General features: G+C 29.9%; 1 long non-coding RNA gene across 1 annotated transcript; it reads right to left on the reverse strand.

The window, feature by feature from the left end:
- Window positions 1–26: 26 nt before the first annotated feature.
- LOC120353997 lies at window positions 27–5,468 on the reverse strand. Its single transcript, XR_005572745.1, has 3 exons — window positions 5,353–5,468; window positions 5,313–5,320; window positions 27–68 (listed from the first exon to the last, which is right to left on the reverse strand). It is a non-coding gene; the product is annotated as an uncharacterized LOC120353997 (long non-coding RNA).
- Window positions 5,469–17,691: the final 12,223 nt, after the last annotated feature.

The raw sequence follows: 17,691 nt of genomic DNA on the forward strand, positions 1-17,691 counted from the left end.
TTATCTTTTTCTTACCAGCAGGGGGCAATACATCAAATCAGGGTTGATAAATAAGTAGTTTTATTTACCTGCATTTTCATTTAGTAGTTTACCTGCAGTAGTTTTATTTAGTAGTTTTATATAACTGCACACTATTATACCTGCGAAAACTCAGTTTTCTTGAGTTCACATTTTCTTTATTTTATCTATCGTACAAGTTTCCTTGAGTTATTTTTGTTGTTCATGTCTCCACAAATTGAAATTAATTAAATCGTTTCCTCATGGATATTATATCCATATAATGGATGAATCTCCCAGTATCAAAAATCTTCTGTTCTGGTCTCCACAGAAGTTGAAATTGTGCTTCCTTATACTAAAGCTTTGATGAACGTCTGCTGTCCTCTCATTTGTAGAGTGACGTGGCAAATCATAAATAAGTCACCTTGCGCTGAAGCCATATTAAAGTTCATAAAGTCCGCAAAGTCCCGCCAATTCGTCGCCAAAATTGAGAATAAAAAAATAGAAAATAGGAAAGAAAACAAAAAAAAGAAATAGGAATATTAATGATCTCATCTCATTGTGTTGTGAATTTTCTATTTTACCCCCTTTTTCACCTTTTGTCTATTTTCTATATTAGTGGTCTGAAGGGGATAGTGTTGTGAATCAATTATTCTGATATGAAGGATCTTGTAAAGTCAAAAATTAAAAAAAAATGAAGAGTAAAAAAGTATAATTTAAAAAAAGTAGAAAATAGAAGAAAAATTGAATCCTTGAGGTGAAGTCCACGTACTCCCGCCAAGTCCCAAGTCGATAAGATGTGCTTAGAGAACTACTAATTATAGGAATAATATTGGAATAGTAATGAATGAGAAAAATTTCAAATCTAATTCATGGAAAATTTTAAGGAAAGAATAAACCCCTTCACAAATTGTAATAAACTCTACTTCATGAACCAATTTCAAAATAAAAATATACTAAACTTTCCATTTTACAATCATAAAATTCTACAGCTGACTTTAAACAAAATCTCAAATTCAAACAAATAACTCCAAAAAGGGAAATACTAAAGTTCAATTAAAAAAAAGCGACCAAAAAAATTCAACAAGATAACTGCAAAAAGAAGAAAATAATTAAGCTCGAATCAAACAAGAAATGCCAAGGGTATCAACGATAATGTTTAACAAAAATTCAAATTCAATAAAATGACTTGAAATGAACATTCAATAAAGAATAAGTTCAATAATACATCAATTAATAATAACAAATTTCCAAGTTTCTTTACATACAATAAAATTCCACCATTATTAACGTTAACAATAATTTAAAACATAATTGAATTATGACAGGTAATTTCTTGAATCTATTATCCATGATATAACAGCATTATATATATTATAAAAAAACCAAGTAGTGGGGACAAAGATTTTTTTTTACTTTTTCCAGATTATATAAAAAAAAAATAATAAATTCATGATGTTTTTTTCAGAAAGTTTGAAAATTTTCCCAACAGCAGGATTCTGAATAATTTCAAATGAATAATAAATTGCCTTATGTAATGACCACATGTTAATAGTGAAAAGTGCACTTATCGACGGCATTATCCGGGTAGGTGCATTATAGCTATTAGCATGTGGTCATTTCTATGACATTAATTTTTCACCCTTATTAAATCTCATTATCTTTTTCTTCCCCGCAGGGGGCAATACATCAAATCAGGGTTCATAAATAAGTAGTTTTATTTACCTGCAGTTTTATTTAGTAGTTTACCTGCAGTAGTTTTATATAACTGCACACTATTATATCAGCGAAAACTCAGTTTTCTTGAGTTTACATTTTCTTTATTTTATCTATAGTACAAGTTTTCTTGAGTTATTTTTGTTGTTCATGTCTCCACAAATTGAAATTAATTAAATCGTTTCCTCATGGATATTATATCCATAAAATGGATGAATCTCCCAGTATCAAAAATCTTCCGTTCTGGTCTCCACAGAAGTTGAAATTATGCTTCGTTATACTAAAGCTTTGATGAACGTCTGCTGTCCTCTCATTTGTAGAGTGAAGTGGCAAATCATAAATAAGTCACCTTGCGCTGAAGCCGTCTCAAAGTTCATAAAGTCCGCAAAGTCCCGCCAAATCGTCGCCAAAATTGAGAATAAAAAAATAGAAAATAGGAAAGAAAACAAAAAAAAGAAATAGGAATATTAATGATCTCATCTCATTGTGTTGTGAATTTTCTATTTTACCCCCTTTTTCACCTTTTGTCTATTTTCTATATTAGTGGTCTGAAGGGGATAGTGTTGTGAATCAATTATTCTGATATGAAGGATCTTGTAAAGTCAAAAATTAAAAAAAAATGAAGAGTAAAAAAGTATAATTTAAAAAAAGTAGAAAATAGAAGAAAAATTGAATCCTTGAGGTGAAGTCCACGTACTCCCGCCAAGTCCCAAGTCGATAAGATGTGCTTAGAGAACTACTAATTATAGGAGTAATATTGGAATAGTAATGAATGAGAAAAATTTCAAATCTAATTCATGGAAAATTTTAAGGAAAGAATAAACCCCTTCACAAATTGTAATAAACTCTACTTTATGAACCAATTTCAAAATAAAAATATACTAAACTTTCCATTTTACAATCATAAAATTCTACAGCTGACTTTAAACAAAATCTCAAATTCAAACAAATAACTCCAAAAAGGGAAATACTGAAGTTCAATTGAAAAAAAAAGCGACCAAAAAAATTTAACAAGATAACTGCAAAAAGAAGAAAATATTTAAGCTCGATACAAACAAGAAATGCCAAGGGTATCAACCATAATGTTTAACAAAAATTCAAATTCAATAAAATGACTTGAAACGAACATTCAATAAAGAATAAGTTCAATAATACATTAATTAATAGTAACAAATTTCCAAGTTTCTTTACATACAATAAAATTCCACCATTATTAACGTTAACAATAATTTAAAACATAATTGAATTATGACAGGTAATTTCTTGAATCTATTATCCATGATATAACAGCATTATATATATTATAAAAAAACCAAGTAGTGGGGACAAAGATTTTTTTTCCAGATTATATAAAAAAATAATAATAAATTCATGATGTTTTTTTCAGAAAGTTTGAAAATTTCCCCAACAGCAGGATTCTGAATAATTTTAAATGAATGATAAATTGCCTTATGTAATGACCACATGTTAATAGTGAAAAGTGCACTTATCGACGGCATTATCCGGGTAGGTGCATTATAGCTATTAGCATGTGGTCATTTCTATGACATTAATTTTTCACCCTTATTAAATCTCATTATCTTTTTCTTCCCCGCAGGGGGCAATACATCAAATCAGGGTTCATAAATAAGTAGTTTTATTTACCTGCAGTTTTATTTAGTAGTTTACCTGCAGTAGTTTTATATAACTGCACACTATTATATCAGCGAAAACTCAGTTTTCTTGAGTTTACATTTTCTTTATTTTATCTATAGTACAAGTTTTCTTGAGTTATTTTTGTTGTTCATGTCTCCACAAATTGAAATTAATTAAATCGTTTCCTCATGGATATTATATCCATAAAATGGATGAATCTCCCAGTATCAAAAATCTTCCGTTCTGGTCTCCACAGAAGTTGAAATTATGCTTCGTTATACTAAAGCTTTGATGAACGTCTGCTGTCCTCTCATTTGTAGAGTGAAGTGGCAAATCATAAATAAGTCACCTTGCGCTGAAGCCGTCTCAAAGTTCATAAAGTCCGCAAAGTCCCGCCAAATCGTCGCCAAAATTGAGAATAAAAAAATAGAAAATAGGAAAGAAAACAAAAAAAAGAAATAGGAATATTAATGATCTCATCTCATTGTGTTGTGAATTTTCTATTTTACCCCCTTTTTCACCTTTTGTCTATTTTCTATATTAGTGGTCTGAAGGGGATAGTGTTGTGAATCAATTATTCTGATATGAAGGATCTTGTAAAGTCAAAAATTAAAAAAAAATGAAGAGTAAAAAAGTATAATTTAAAAAAAGTAGAAAATAGAAGAAAAATTGAATCCTTGAGGTGAAGTCCACGTACTCCCGCCAAGTCCCAAGTCGATAAGATGTGCTTAGAGAACTACTAATTATAGGAGTAATATTGGAATAGTAATGAATGAGAAAAATTTCAAATCTAATTCATGGAAAATTTTAAGGAAAGAATAAACCCCTTCACAAATTGTAATAAACTCTACTTTATGAACCAATTTCAAAATAAAAATATACTAAACTTTCCATTTTACAATCATAAAATTCTACAGCTGACTTTAAACAAAATCTCAAATTCAAACAAATAACTCCAAAAAGGGAAATACTGAAGTTCAATTGAAAAAAAAAGCGACCAAAAAAATTCAACAAGATAACTGCAAAAAGAAGAAAATATTTAAGCTCGATACAAACAAGAAATGCCAAGGGTATCAACGATAATGTTTAACAAAAATTCAAATTCAATAAAATGACTTGAAACGAACATTCAATAAAGAATAAGTTCAATAATACATTAATTAATAGTAACAAATTTCCAAGTTTCTTTGCATACAAGAAAATTCCACCATTATAGTCTAAATGTTAACAATAATTCAAATATAACATAATTGAATGATAAGGTAATTTCTTGAATCTATTATCCATGATATAACAGCATTATATAAATATTATAAAAAAACCAAGTAGTGGGGACAAAGATTTTTTTTTACTTTTTCCAGATTATATAAAAAATAATAATAAATTCATGATGTCCATAATATTTCACAAAAATTCAAATTCAATAAAATGACTTGTAATGAACATTCAATAAAGAATAAGTTCAATAATACATTTATTAATAGTAACAAATTTCCAAGTTTCTTTGCATACATTGAAATTCCACCATTATTAACGTTAACAATAATTTAAAACATAATTGAATTATGACAGGTAATTTCTTGAATCTATTATCCATGATATAACAGCATTATATATATTATAAAAAAACCAAGTAGTGTGGACAAAGATTTTTTTCATTTTTTCCAGATTATATAAAGAATAATAAATTTATGATGTTATTTTTCAGAAAGTTTGAAAATTTCCCCAACAGCGCAGGATTCTGAATAATTTTAAATGAATAATAAATTGGCTTATGTAATGACCACATGTTAATAGTGAAAAGTGCACTTATCGACGGCATTATCCGGGTAGGTGCATTATTATTAGCATGTGGTCATTTCTATGACATTAATTTTTCACCCTTATTAAATCTCATTATCTTTTTCTTCCCCGCAGGGGGCAATACATCAAATCAGGGTTCATAAATAAGTAGTCTTATTTACTATTCACCCTAATAGTAGGTAAATCTACTTATTTATCAACCTTGGTTTAATGTATTGCTAGGGGTTTGGCGATCCCCCGATTTCCCGAGCAAGTATGAATATAATTGTTCATTCTTTGAATAGTAACTGCACACTATTATATCAGCGAAAACTCAGTTTTCTTGAGTCTACATTTTCTTTATTTTATCTATAGTACAAGTTTTCTTGAGTTATTTTTTTTAATGTCCCTATTACTTGTTTTTTTCAAATTTGAGACACCTATCCACTCTCCATTGCAAATATCTATTATTCATCGTTTTCAATAACGTACTGTAATCGCATTTTAAGTTTTCTTGAGTTTGTTTTCTTTTTATTCTATTGTGAATTCAAAGTTTTCTTGAGTTATTTTTGTTTTTCAAGTCTCCACAAATTGAAAATAATTAATTACAATGTTGTGGTCGATAGCCTGCCACACTTCTATGATAATGCATTCAAATATAAAAAATAAATATTTACATAAAAATACAGTTGATAATTGATTGAGTGAAGCGAATTTTCTTGTTTCAAGTCAATCAGAGTTTGTCTGTTTGTCTGTTTGTTTGTACCGCAGTAACATTCGCAGTTATGGTCTGCTTTGGATAAAATTCGGTATACAAGAACTTTGAAAAAAGATCACAGAAACGTATCTATTGAAAAATGTTTAATTTATCCTCGTTCCGAGATGGCGGCCCTTTATTCGGAAATTTCACCCTAAAAATCAACCTAACTTTTCTATACTTTATTGGATCAGGTTCAAATTGAACTCATTCTTCTCAGCACTACATAGCAGTATTATTTCATGTATCACAAGTTCAAAATTTTGAAATTGGAATTTTTTGTAAAGTCCCAATCTAAGTTTAAGATTTTTTATCTAATCGAAATTTATCTATTCTAACCGTGCTTCCGAGCTCAAAATTGTAGAAGACCTTTATTCTGCAGCGCTCCAAGGTGGTCTCAATTCATATATCACATGTTCAAAATTTGAAAAAAATAGAATCCGATAATTTTCCAAGTCCTACATTTCAAGATTCAGATTTTGTATCTCTTCAACCGTGCATCCTAGCTCAAAAGTGTAAAAAAAACTTGTATTTCTCAGTGTCCTCCACCAATCTTATTGCATATAATATCATCATACTCTAAATTCAATTTGTATGTGTGAGTATGTATGTGTGTTTGTATGTGTGTGTGTGAGTAGTGATGTTAGTGAGTGTAGCAAGCTCTGCTGGTCCCTGAACTACTAGTATAATACAAAACAAAAAGCTCTCCATTAAAGTATCCACACTAATCAACCCGTTCAATAACTTCACCATTTTAGTTTTCAATATTACTCCAATTAAATCATTTCATATTTTTCTTGCCCACAGGGGGCAACACATCAAATCAGGGTTGATGAATAAGTAGAGTTATTCATTATTCATCCTAATAGTAGGTAAATCTACTTATTTATCAACCTTGGTTTAATGTATTGCTAGGGGCTTGGCGATCCCCCGAGCAAGTATGAATATAATTGTGTGTGGCTCCACATTCTTTGAATAGTAACTGCACACTATTATATCAGCGAAAACTCAGTTTTCTTGAGTTTACATTTTAAATAAATTGCCTTATGTAATGACCACATGTTAATGGTGAAAATTGCACTTATCGACGGCATTATCCGGGTAGGTGCATTATGGCTTATGGCTATTAGCATGTGGTCATTTCTATGACATTAATTTTTCACCCTAATTAAATCTCATTATCTTTTTCTTCCCCGCAGGGGGCAATACATCAAATCAGGGTTCATAAATAAGTAGTTTTATTTACCTGCAGTTTTATTTAGTTGTTTTATATAACTGCACACTATTATATCAGTGAAAACTCAGTTTTATTGAGTTTACATTTTATTTATTTTATCTATAGTACAAGTTTTCTTGAGTTATTTTTGTTTTTCATGTCTCCATAAATTGAAATTAATGAAATCGTTTCCTCATGGATATTATAGCCTAATAATAATGATAATTTTGCCATATGGAATTGCCACATGTTAATGGTGAAAAAGTGCACTTATCGACGGCATAATCCGGGTAGGTGCATTACGGTATAGCTATTAGCATGTGGTAATTTCCAAGGCATATTTGCAAGCTCGATAGCCTGCCACATTCCCACAATAATGCATTCAAATATGCAAGTACTTTGAAACAAGGCGCAGAAACGTATATTTTTAAAATTTTAAAATTCAACCCCGTTTGAAGATTGCGAAATATTCGGAAATTTACCCTAAAAATCAACCTAATTTTCTATACTTTATTGGGTCAGGTTCAAATTGGGCTCATTCTTCTCAGAGCTACAAAGCGGTATTTATTCATGTATCACATGTTCAAAATTTTTAAATTTTTTGAATTAGAATTTTCTTCAAGTCTCAATCTTAGTTTAAGATTTTCATCTTTCTAACCGTGCTTTCGAGCTCAAAAGTGTAGAAGACACTCCAAGGCGCTCCAAGGTGGTCTCAATTCATATATCACATGTTCAAAATTTGAAAAAAAAATAGAATACGATAATTTTTTCCAAGTCCCCAATTTCAAGAATCAGATTTTTTATCTCTTTAACCGTGCATTCTAGCTCAAAAGTGTAAAAGACTTTTATTTTCCAGCGCCCGAGGTGGTCTTAATTCATACATCACATGTTGAAAATTTTGAATTTTTGATAATTTCTTCAAAGTCCTACATTTCAAGTTATTCTGAAATTTTACTCGAAAAATCATCCAAACTTTTCTAAACTTTATTCCCTAATTTTTGGAAGCTCGATAGCCTGCCAATCAAAATAGGTCTACCAATCAAAAAGCTCTCCATTCATGTCTCCACTCTGCCCTTCAGTAATTTCAATAACGTCACCTTAATATTTTTCAATAATACTCTGATTGAATTATATTTTTGAACACATTTTTCCCCCGCAGGGGGCAATTGAATAATTTTTGTTTCTTTTGATTTTGATGCAGATCGGCTTTTAAATTTTCTTTCCCACATTTTCCTTTCAATTCTTTCCTCCTATTTTTTCAATTCCAAATCTTTGTTTCGTCCACTTAATTCGTTATAATTATTTTCAATAGTAGTTTTGGTTGATGGATGTGGTAATTTTTTTTAATATTTTCGTTCAATATTTTTTTTTTATATTTTCGTTCAATATTTTTTAATATTTTCGTTCAATATATTTTTTTTTTAATATTCTCGTTCAATATTTTTTTCAAATATTTTTCGTTCAGTCATGCCATTACATACCATAAAACTATGCCATGCCATACAAAACTAAATCAAACTAAAAAAAAATACCAACTTTCGACCTGAACTCTTCACCACTGTCGTTTTTGTTTAGAGTGGGTTTAACCTATCATTTTTATGATAAGCAATAAGTAGGCCTGTACAAAGGAAAAAATCAAATAAATATAAATATATTTTCAATTTATTTAGAACCCTTATAATATGTATTCCGAATTGTGATTGATGTAAGAGTATTATACTCTCAAATTTTATTCAACCTGTTTTTTGAACTATTTTTAACGACACTACAGTCCAATATCTTTGAATATTAGTTATTGAAACTAGTACTCACTGTGGAGTGCTTTTGGATTATTTAAATCCATTTTCAACACTGTTATTACTTATTACAGTTCGTCATGGATAGTAAAATAGATGAGTTTTATTCAACCTTATGATGTATTTGTATTTAAGCTATGTATTTGTATTTGTATTTGTATTTACGTGGTTACATTGTAAACTAAATAATATCTATATTTCACTTCTCTCAGTATTAATTTATATATATTTCAGTATTAATTTCTCTTTTTTCCATGGTTTTTTTCACCGAAATGATGTATGAATTTTTATTTTTTATATGATATTTTCTCAATTGTTATTTTATATAATTTATCAGATATATATTTGATTTATAATAATATTTTTTGTTACCAAAATTACTTATGTACAGTATTGCTGATTTCTAATTTTTCAAATGGTATTTTTCCATGGATTTTTTTATAAAAATGATGTATGAATTTTTATTTTTTATATGATATTTTCTCAATTGTTATTTTATATCATTTATCAGAGATATATTTAATATAATAATATTTTTTGTTACCAAAATTACCTATGTACAGTATTGCTGATTTCTAATTTTTCAAATGGTATTTTTCCATGGATTTTTTTATAAAAATGATGTATTAATTTCTCTTTTTTCCATGGTTTTTTTCACCAAATGATGTACGAATTTTTATTTTTTTTATATGATATTTTCTCAATTGTTATTTTATATCATTTATCAGATATATATTTGATTTATATTAATATTTTTTGTTACCAAAATTACCTATGTACAGTATTGCTGATTTCTAATTTTTCAAATGGTATTTTTCCATGGATTTTTTAAAAAAATGATGTATTAATTTCTCTTTTTTATACCGAAATTATGTTTGAATTTCTCTTTTTCTTAGAATATTTTCCATGGTTTTTTTCATACCAAAATGATGTATTTCGATTTCTCATTTTTCAAATAATATTTTTCCATGGTTTTTGTTAACAAAATAATGTATTAATTTCTCTTTTCTTATACGTTTTTTTCCATGGTTTTTTTATTCTGTATATAAATATATCAATATACTATTCAAATATATAAAATTATCATCTATTGTCAGTGAATGTTCTTTATCACCTTTATTATTCATTTTTTTTGTTTCAATGTTTTATTCGCATATTTTTAAGAGGATTTTATAGGTCTTATTCAAAGTTGTATTGTTATCGAACTGAGTCTGACGTTTACCGTATATTTTTTCCCCACAACTTTTTAATTTCTTCACTAACTATCAGAAATCTTTTCAGTTTTGATAATTTTATTTATAGACTGAATGTTTGTGCACGTTTATGCATTTTGTCTATTGATATTACACTGATTCAATCACTTTGAATAATTTTTCTTTCATTCATCATCATCATCTTCTTCTTCTTGCCCGCAGGGGGGCAATGCATTAAACCAAGATTAATAAATGAATAGATTTATCTTGTACAGTATTAATCTTGGTTTAGTATTGCCTGGGGTTTGGCGATCCCCCGGTTTCCCGAGCAAGTATGGGTATAATTTGTGTGTGTGATTTCTAATTCATTCATTCATTTAATTCATAACATTCATCCGTCCAAAACTGTTTCAATCCACAAGTTTTCAAATTAACATGTTTTAAAACTTCATAAAGAATAACAAGAAGACTTCAACCATGAAACCAATTGTGTTCATGCCATAAAGTCCATAAGTTTGAATATAAAATAGTGCTTGTTCTCTGTCCAAAAGCAAATAGCCTAACAAATCTAATGAACATTCATTAAAAAAGATTGAACTTTTACTTGGATGCTAAGACAAGAATAATATTTAACTTAGAAGGATCGTTTCTTAAGATCTTTCCTTACAAGTGTCTCACATAACAGAATTTTTGTGAAATGATAAAATATTTGGTTCGGTTTAATTGGCTTTTCCAACGTTGTTTGAATAGAAGCCTCACACAATTATATCAGCGAAAACAGTAGAGCATGGTTTGTTCTGGTGATTGTTTATTCTCACATTCCTCACTATCAATATCCTATCACTCATGATCTTCACACAACACTCAAATAAACTTTATATTTTTCGAATGATTTATGAATGGAAAGTTTCGATTATTTTCCACCTTAGTTTGGACCAATAAATAGACAAATCGTTGGTTTTATTTTAGCAAAATATTTGGTGACACTTTGCCACTGTGGAATGGTGTGAGTGGAGGCTGCTACCCTCTCTCTCACCCCATTTCAATAGTATTGGTGTTACATTTATTCATTAATAATTATTCATAAATTATCATAGAATGACAAGTTTCAATCCTAATCTATTATCTATGGCCATTTTTTCCTTGATTTGAATTTACCAATAAATTTAGCATACTTTTTAAATGATTAATTATTTTACCAGATCAACTGTTTTATTGCAAGAATAGTTTTGACTGTTTGGATTTTTCTGAATGAACTGAACTTTTCCACTAGTTTGAATCAAGTCCCTGTTAGATTGAACTGTCAGTATTTCTTATGAATAACACCAACATGAATAACATTCAACTAATGCTGACAGGTGCAAGTGCATCTCACTATATTGTTAGTGTTGTGTGTCATATTTTGCATTTTCCAGCTTCAATTTCCTTGTAGTTTCTCTCTCCTCTGCACTACTTCTGCATGCGGTGTTTTGCTTTGGCTTGTTTCTAGTGTGTGTTATCTCTTGTGTGTTTTCTGGGCAGCTTTTATGCGTGGTTCACGTGCTTTTCGCAACCAATTTGTGGGTCTATTGTAGTTCTACTAACATCAATCAGTTTGCTACTTGCTTCTGGTCTGTCGTGTGTTTGTTCTGCTGTGTTCTCAGTTCTCAGGTTTTCAGGAGAAATATTTAAATCAAACCATTCAAATAATTAGTACTCAGACTCAGTTCAATTTATACAATTTTGAAAAAGGTTTGAATGTTGAAAAGTTGAGAATGGTGTTTATCTGCAATCAACTCTTGAATAGAAGAGAAATATGTCATTGAAGTAGAAACTATGAGCAAGGATGGAAAAGGCCACCAGCATAAATGTGAGTACATTTTTATTTTTCTCTACTTTGTGCAGCCGAACCTCATTATAACTATTTTATTTTATTTATTTATTCGAGTATTACAATAGTGCGATAATATCCCTCTAGCTGTAAGCTATATTTGAGGGATAGCCTATATAAAAATAATCCTTTACATACAATAAAACAATAATTATATTTCTTAATTACCTGATTATATTTCTTCATTTTTGTAACTGATTGTTCTCTTTTGTCCATTGCACCATAAATTAACTTAACTTAAACCGACTTAACTAAACGAAATAAGACTTATAAAAAAAAGCCTTTACTTGGTAAGCGACAATTAACAAGATAATCACTCTGGGATATTACGTAATGTTACTCACTCTGAACATAAATATTTATTAAATCATAATATATCTTCATTGAAAAACTAAAATTATTTTAAATCAAAAAATACAATAGATATAGTCAATAAAAAATTCATAAACTCGAATAAACACAAAAAACAAAACACAACTCATTTCCTGAAACTAATCAAAATGATTTATCCTTATGAAGTGCACTTTGAGTTTTGTTTGAATCTCATTCTTACTCTGTAACATTCATTTCGTTTCATTCGTTCATTCGTTTTCATTCAATTATAACAGATTATGATCCATTTATTTCTAAATTCCAATGATTCTATCTCGTACATTATATATTGCACTTCTAATAGTCATTTTTCTTTAGGGCTACTGTTGAATATAAATTAAAATGGAAATCCAAGTATCCTTTTTAAAATTGTTTAATCACAACATGCTTCGTCGGCTATATGATGCCATTATCCTAATGAATAGCCGAAACATGTTTATTTATTTATTTATTTATAAGGTTAGCAAAAAAAATACAAGAATCGGAAAAGAAAAAACAGGCTATTGCCTAAAACTTCTTCAATTTCCTAATTTAGTTTTAAATTATCCAAATATAGGTTATGTCCATTCAAACATCATTTATGTTGTGACTAAAACCTTTCTAAAAAGGGTACTCGGATTTCTATTTCTATTTATATAGCACTTTAACTTTGGTGTAATAAAATACAGTATCTTGAGAGACGGTTTCTGGTATTATGGTTTCTGTAAATTAATAATGCAGTTTTGCTATCCAATTGTGTATTTTTTAATACAATGATAGTTTTCCGATGTTCTAAGTAGAGTAAAAAATGTCATGATATAAATATTATTTTATGTCTATAGTTATAATGAGTGTACTGTTGTACAAATATTATGCTATTGAATGATTTTATTGATTTGTGTTGAAGAGGTTCCCCGCTAGAAGTTTATACATGAAGCTATAGAATAATAGATTGAATTTAGATTATTTGGCCTCATTTACAGATGAAAAAACATTATTAACATAATAAGCATTTCTTGTCAAACTTGGGAATATTTTAGTGTTGAATATTTTTCTTTATGACTATCAAAACTCTCGTACTCATTTACAGATGAAAAAATATTATTAAGATAAGCATTTCCTGTCAAACTTGGGGATATTTTAGTGTTGAATATTTTTCTTTATGACTATCAAAACTCTCGTACTTATTCCAAATTTTTATTTGAAATTATAATGATTCATTACTTGATTTTCTCTTTCTAAATTAGACTTATGATTCAAAAGTGAGTGAAACTTCTACCCTACTTTCAGAGTAAATAATGAAAAAATGATGATTAATATTTGTATAGGAATAATGATGAGTTAATATTATTGTGGTGAATTTTCCACTTTTTTAAATTTTCCAAATTTTAGATGCTTTCATTAGTTGAGTTAAGGAGTGGATAGTAATTAGATTTAATAAAAATTGAACTATCAATTTTATGTTCAAATTAATTAATTCTGTATTTCACCATTTCAGGTTGCTGTTCACCCACTATTCATGTGGGTTCCGAACCACAAAAGGTAGGAGACTGACAGTGCTTCTGAGGCAATTTATAATTCGACACTGAACTAAGCTACTGTCAGTCAATAATTTCAATTCAAATTATCTACCTATCTCTGTTTGCAGTGAAACCTCATTATAACTCTCTGCTATTCAGTAATATTGTCTACACTGTTTCTCACTTTTCTAACATAAATTTATGTATTTCTTTAATTTATCAACAATATTATCCATGGTAAAACTCTTCTGATCTTATTTCGATTATACAGTTTATTATATTCAAAGTATTTACATATACCTATCTCCAAATTCAGTTATTCTAGGAATTAAATTTCTACCACTTAATAAGATTTTAGTTGCCAATTTAATAATCTATCAGGATACGGTACAGGTTCTCTTTGTTTTATTAGTATTTCTAGAGTATTTTATGTAGTGGTATGTCATTAAATTGATATTATGAAAGGCAAGTTATAATGAGGTTCTGCACAAATGTTGTTGAATATTTTTTTCATATGCATTGAATGTTGAAGGGTCTCCCCACAATAATATAGGAAAGCAGGATTTAATAAATTCAGACTAGAACAAATTTACAAATGAATTTGAATTGAAGTAGTGATTAGTGAAGTTGAATGAAAAAGACTAAGAAATTGTCAAAAAACCACTGATTTATCAATAAATCAGTGGTTTTTTGACAATTTCTTAGTCTTTTTCATTCAATATGAATAATTACCACAATATCAACTTCTCAACTACACAAAAAGGAAAATTAGTGAAGTTGGAAATATTCTCTTTTACTTCAAGCATTCAATATTAATCTATAAATGGTTCAAATTTTCTATAAATGGTATTAATTTTATCAGAGATCAAATATAATTTTTTAATTTCATGCAATGAATCTACTAGCATCTATATTTTCCAACTAAACCAATAATATTATGACAAATTATTTTGAATGACTTTAGATGAGTTATTGATCGTTCAGAAATGAAGGTAGGCCTGCTGATAGCTTTTGTTTTCTAATTGTGGGGAGATCATTACAGGGAGATGTAGAGTGCTATGAGGATCCTACTATATAAATGTTATGTGTGTTGGAACCCATAAGATGGGTGATGAAATACTTTAAATGAACTGTGTTCTATGTTATGTACCTTATTCCCTTCACAATTAAAATCATAAAATATAAATTAAATCCACTGCTGATTATAAATAATCATGTATTGATTTGAATTCTTGATTGGGGTCCCGTATGCGTTGGGGGCATGGCCCCACCCGCGAATGGGGCAAGCCCTTAACGGAGGTTTAGATGTTTAGGGTGTAGAATCCCCCAAGAGAACTTGAAGGTGCCCCATGTGTTGAGAGGCATGGTCCCACCCGCGAATGGGGCAAGCCCTTAACGGAGGTTAAGATGTTTAGGGTGTAGAATCCCCCAAGAGAACTTGAAGGTGCCCCATGCGTTGAGAGGCATGGTCCCAACCGCGAATGGGGCAAGCCCTTAACGGAGGTTTAGATGTTTAGGTCTTAGAATCACCCAAGCGAAATTAAAATGCTCCTTAATGTGTTGAACGGAATAAGGTACACATTTATTATTGGATATTCCAGTTTCCTTGATATGATTGGTTAAAACGTGTACAAGGGTTTCCCCACGATAATTTATTACTAGGTACTACAATATTGGTGGAATATAAGGAGCATATAGGCCTAAACTCTGATGAAACTCAGAATATAACATATTCATTGGGTAAGAAAAAACATTTAGAGTTGAAAGGACTTTGATTTTGCTTTATTTCAGCATTCCATTATTTTTCTATAGAAATTCAAATATTTCTCATATTCATCAATTTAAGAAGGCTATTTGAATCCATGGATCTTGAGAATTTTACACCTGTTAATCCTCAATTTTCCACTTATAATAAAGTAGAGTTGACTACTTCAGAGTTCAGAAATAGAGTACCTAGCTTATGATTTTTTATTGAGGGGAAACCATTTTAGGTATTTACAGCATGGAATATGCGGGGCTCATGATTTTATGTGGGTTCCATACCACAAGGTAGGTGATTAACATAAGAAAGCAAAAGGTAAGTGAGTAATAGTGCATAAGAATTGATATTTTGGTGATCGTTTTCTTGTTTACATCACAATTCAAGGCTTTTCTTCTCTCAGATAACGTCGTGTGTATTCCACTATAGGCCCGAGTAATCATATTTCATTTTTCTAATTCTTATACGGTAATATTTTCAATACGGTTTTTTGAACATAGCATTTACCTATAGGCCCATTTTTTTATTTCATTTCACTCGATCTTGTTAGGATGATAAGCTTCTACAGCCTGTCTTTTTTTCATGATCAGTGAGTATAATATCAATTGATTCACTTTAAACTGCCAGCAAACAATGCTTTTAAGCGTTAAAGCAGGCAATTTTGAGCAATAATTTTGTAATTGCTTTTAAACTTGGGTACGGTACTTGACCAATGCTGACGGCTGAAATAAATCTCACCAAGAATTATATTAAGAGGCAGTAAAATATTTCTATATTTTCAAGTGGAATAAGCATTTCTTTATATTTAATACAAAGTAAATTGATGCCTAGCTGCGTATATTTGTACTACAGTATATTTTGTATACGGTAGGCCTGCCTAAAGAGTTTCTGAATTATCTAGAATTTGAAAATAAATTGTCCCTAAAAAGTAAATTTGTATGGCTTTAGTTGCTCCTTGCGGGAAGGTCCAACATCACCTGAATGTGTAATTTAAGCCATCAATAGGCCTTACGACTGTCATATTCCAGCCGGGACCGACAGTTGACTTGCTTATACGAGAACACAGGAGTTATCTGATCGAAAAATAGGTGATTGGCGGGTTTAAACCTGGGATCTCTAGGCTCCACTAGAACACGGATCGTTCCCTTTTAAAACCTTGGATTGTGATGGATTTTTTGAATAGCGGTCACCAAATTAATAGCTCGTTGTTTGCCTTTAAATTGGTCAAGTAGGCCTATAGGTAGAGGCTACATCAATAACGTTTTCCTAGGCCATAAGAATATGCTATGTAGGCCTACCTGACCTAGGAATTTAGTTATTATGGCAGCTCAGCCAACTAGCTTAGCAGCCTACCGTACATGGTACAAATTTTTGGGATTAAAGCTACCGTACCTTCATAGTTTTTGACTGCAAATTGTACTGTAATAGGCTTTACTCTTTTCAAGTAACTTGGACCAATTTAAAGGCAACTGTGAGTCTAGATTTATAGTGGACCTAAAAGTTTAGATGGGGAACCACTTAAAATTACAAGATGCAATGTTGATGCAAAGTTATCGTTCTTTATTATTTGAAATTATTAAAATATCTAGATTGATAACAGTGCAGCATCCCTAATGTTTTACTGTTTACATTAGAACCTAAATTTTTAGGTTATGTTTACCTAAAGACGGTCAACTTGTAGGACGGCCAAATTGTATACAGCCATCTGACTGTCCAGCAAATTGACCGACCTACAAGTAAACCGACCTTATGACGTCATAGGACCGCTCATCTTGTTAGACCTCCTTGTCAAAATATCCTATCCCCAAAAATCATACGCTAACGAAACTGTGCCTAAACATAACCTAAAAGATAATAAAACCTTAAAGGTTAGAGTTAAAAAGTGTGTCAAGACGTTACATTACTGCATTTAGATGCAAATATGCTCTTATTATTTGAATTGTATGGATAATTGACGAGCTAAAAGCTTACATTTGTGAACTCTTCTTCGCATCTATGTGACATTATTATGGCACAGTATTATTTTTGGGGATGCGATATTTTGTTCAACTCTGATATCGATTAATAACTATCGATATGTTTTAAAATTTATATTGATA

Source organism: Nilaparvata lugens, chromosome 13 (assembly GCF_014356525.2).
Source record: "Nilaparvata lugens isolate BPH chromosome 13, ASM1435652v1, whole genome shotgun sequence".
Taxonomy (NCBI): Eukaryota; Metazoa; Arthropoda; class Insecta; order Hemiptera; family Delphacidae; genus Nilaparvata; species Nilaparvata lugens.